The sequence below is a fragment of the Ovis canadensis genome, chromosome 1, assembly GCF_042477335.2.
Source record: "Ovis canadensis isolate MfBH-ARS-UI-01 breed Bighorn chromosome 1, ARS-UI_OviCan_v2, whole genome shotgun sequence".
NCBI lineage: Eukaryota > Metazoa > Chordata > Mammalia > Artiodactyla > Bovidae > Ovis > Ovis canadensis.
In genome coordinates this window covers 2,475,943-2,479,961 of record NC_091245.1, presented here as the reverse complement: position 1 = coordinate 2,479,961, position 4,019 = coordinate 2,475,943, and positions in this window count along the sequence as shown.

Here is a 4,019-nt window from a genome sequence, read left to right as displayed (position 1 = left end):
CAGGGGATCTTCCCACCCCAGGGATCGAGCCTGGGTCTCCTGCATGGCAGGTGGGATTTCCCTGCATTGTAGGCAGAATCTTTACTGACTGAGCTACGAGGGAAGATAACTAGCTACAGGGTCAGCGGGTTAGTGAAAACTGAGAAGCTGTACTGGCTAGTGAATCTGGTAAGCCCATCAGTCGGGTTCACCTGAGGAACTGGGCCAAGGACACAAACGTGGACCAGAGGCCAGGGATAGCGACTGGCCAGATGTGGGGTCTGAGGAGGCGGGGTTCTGTGCCCGGGGCTCACCTGCTGGGACCTGGCATGATCTGGATGACCAGAGGGACGATGTTCCTCCCAGGGCTCTGGGTCAGCTGAGAGGGTCGCAGGCTAAGGCGGTGGGTGGGGGTGTGAGTAAGGCAGTGGGTGGGGGGGTGGCTGCCCCTCCCCCACCCTATCCTTCCCTATTTGGGGTGCTGTGAGCACCTCCCCCCCCACCTCTCAGCTACCATCCTGGCCAGGACTTGCTGCGCCAGCCAAGGACAGAGGTCGCACCCCCCAGAGCAGGGTGTGACGGGACAACACCAGCTTCTCTGGCGTGTGTGCTCGGCTGCTCAGTCGTGTCTGACTCTTTGCGACCCTGTGGACTGCAGCCCACCAGGCTCCTCTGTCCATGGGATTCTCCAGGCAAGAACACTGGAGTGGGCTGCCATTTCCTTCCCCTGGGAATCTTCCCCACCCAGGGACTGAGCCCAGGTCTCCTGTGTCTCCTGCATTGACACATGGATTCTTTACCATTGTGCCACCTGGGAAGCCCTTCTCTCTGGATTGTGGTTTAATCACACGTTTCCTGGAATCTCTGCAGTTACATATCCACCACTCCAAAGCACGTTTCCAAGACAAACTGTTCAATATCACAGTAATCCAAGTCTATGCCCCAAACACTAATGCCAAAGAAGCTGAAGTTGAATGGTTCTATAAAGACCTATAAGACCTTCTAGAACTAACACCAAGAAAAGATGTCCTTTTCATCATAGGGGACCAGAATGCAAAAGCAGGAAGTCAAGAGATACCTGGAGTAACAGGCAAAGTTGGCCTTGGAGTACAAAATGAATCAGGACAAAAGCTAATAGAGTTTTGCCAAGAGAATGCACTGGTCATAGCAAACACCCTCTTCCAACAATGCAAGAGAACGCTCTACGCATGGACATCACCAGATGTTCATCACCGAAATCAGATTGATTGTATTCTTTGCAGCAAAGATGGGGAAGCTCTATACAGTCAGCAAAAACAAGACTGGGAGCTGACTGTGGCTCAGATCACAAACTCCTTATTGCCAAATTCAGACTTAAATTGAAGAAAGCAGGGAACACCATTAGGCCGTTCAGGTACGACCTAAATCAAATCCCTTTCGATTACACAGTGAAAGAGACAAATAGAGTCAAGGGATTAGATCTGATAGACAGAGCGCCTGTCAGATAGAACTATAGATGGAGGTTTGTGACATTGTACAAGAGGCAGTGATCAAGACCATCCCCAGAAAACCAGAAAAAGAAATGCAAAAAGGCAAAATGGTTGCCTGAGGAGGGCTTGTAAATATCTGAGAAAAGAAGAGAAGTGAAAGGCAAAGGGGAAAAGGAAAGATATCCCATTTGAATGCAGAGTTTCAAAGAATATCCAGGAGAGATAAGAAAGTCTTCCTCGGTGATCAATGTAAAGAAATAGAGGGTAAGACTAGAATGGGAAAGACTAGAGATCTCTTCAAGAAAATTAGAGATACCAAGGGAATATTTTATGCAAAGATGGGCACAACAAAGGGCAGAAACAGTATGGACCTAACAGAAGCAGAGGAGATTAAGAAGAGCTGGCAAGAATACACAGAAGATCTTAATGACCTGGATAACCACGATGGTGCACTCACCTAGAGCCAGATATCTTGGAGTCCGAAGTCAAATGGGCCTTAGGAAGCATCCCTGCGAACAAAGCTAGTGGAGGTGACGGAATTCTGGCTGAGCACTCTCAAATCCTAAAATAAGATGCTGTGAAAGTGCTGCACTCAGTATGCCAGCAAATTAGAAGAACTCAGGAGTGGCCATAGGACTTGAAAAGAGTTTGTTTTCATTCCAGTCCCAAAGGAAGGCAATGCCAAAGAATTTAAAACAGAGAGCCAGTGTGAGTTTCTCACCTTGTTTAATTTTATCTAAAGTCAGTCAGTGTTTTCAATATAATGCAAAGGGCTGAGATGCTTGGGCTCCATTTACTTTCTATTTCTCGGCGTGTAACTCTGCACCCATTTGACCCTTTTAATAGGATGTGGTCATCACTGTTCTGAACAGTCAGCACTCACTGTGGCTGCCCTGCCTTTACTCTTTTCTGCTGTTCCTTCCCCACTCCCATGCTTCACTGGGGTCATTTTCCTCCTACCGGCATGATCCCCTTTCACACTGCCTTTAGTTCATGGTTTTATTTTTAATTTTAAATTCTTTATTTAAAAAGAATATGGTTAACAATGCTGTGATAGTCTCAGGTGAAATAGTGCAGGAGCTCAGCTGTACGTATACATGTATCCATTCTCCCCCAAACCCCCCTCCCATGCAGGCCGGCACAGAACTTCAAGCAGAATTCCATGCGCTATACGGTATGTCCTTGCTGCTTATCCAAATTAAATACAGCAATGTGAACATGACTTTCCCACGGTCCCTAATATCCTTTCCCCCTGGCAACCCTAAGTTTTGATTGCAAGTTTTCTCAGACTTTATTTGAAAATGCCTCTGTGCTTCCTTTGCTTTCAGAGGGTATTCTCACTGGGCATAGAATTCTGAGTTGGCAATTCTTTTCTTTTCTTGGAAGGTGTCGTTCAATTGACTTCTGACTTCTATGATTTTGTTGAGAAGGCAGTTGTCAGGTTACCTCTTTGAAAAGAGTGTGTATCCCCCACCACCCACTCTAGTATCTTTTTTTTTCCCCTAAATGTTTTTAAATTGTGGTGAAAGACATATTACATAGAGTTTACCATTTGTAAGTGTAGCATGAAGTGGAATTAAGTGCATCCACACTGTTCTGTGAGCCTTGCCATCCATCTCGAGAACTCTCTTCATCCTGCAGAACTGAAGCTCTGCACTTACTAAACAATAACTCCCCCTCCTCCTCCCCCAGCTTCCCTTCTCTGTGATTTTGTCAACTCCAAGTGCCTCAAATAAGTGGAATCGCATAGTATCTGGGACTGGCTTATTTCATTTAATGGAATGTCCTCAAGCCTGTCAGAATTTCCTTTCTTTTAAAAGCTGACCAACATGCCATTGTATTTACAGACTGCATTTTGTTTATCCACTCATATGCAGATGGACCCCAACTCCAGTATTCTCGCCTGGAGAATTCCACAGACAGAGGGGCCACTATGTATGCTTAGCCGTGAATTTTTCTTTTTTTAAATTCTACTTGTGGTTCATAATATTTCTTGGTTCTATGGGATTGATGCTTTTAGTGTTTGGGGGCTTGCTCAGCCAGTGCATCTTCAAAGCTGTTCTGTCCTCTCCTCTGGGGCTTGACTATAGATTTATCAGACTTTTTTTCACCATCTCGCATGCTTCTTTTATGTTCTTTTTCTGCATTTATTATCCTTTCGCCTCTTAATGCGTCTTTCTGGGTACTTTCATTTTGCAGATAGTTTTCACTTTCATCTCAGATTCAAAGGATTTGTTAACAAAATAAGCCCACTCATCATATAAAAATAAATAATTTCAATATTTATTAGAGAATTATCTAGCTTTCTTTCCGTATACTAACATTAAAAGAAAAAAGAAATAGAAACAGCAGGGAATACATCACCAAATCAGGTTTTGACCAACGTCAGGCGTAAACAGCACTGGGAAGTCCCGCGGCAGAGCACATGCTGCAGCTGCTGCTGCTAAGTTGCTTCATTCGTATCCAACTCTGTGTGTGGGAAAGACGTACAGAGCCATGTCCCACCAGGCTCCCCCGTCCCTGGGATTCTCCAGGCAAGAACACTGGAGTGGGCCATTTCCTTCTCCAAAG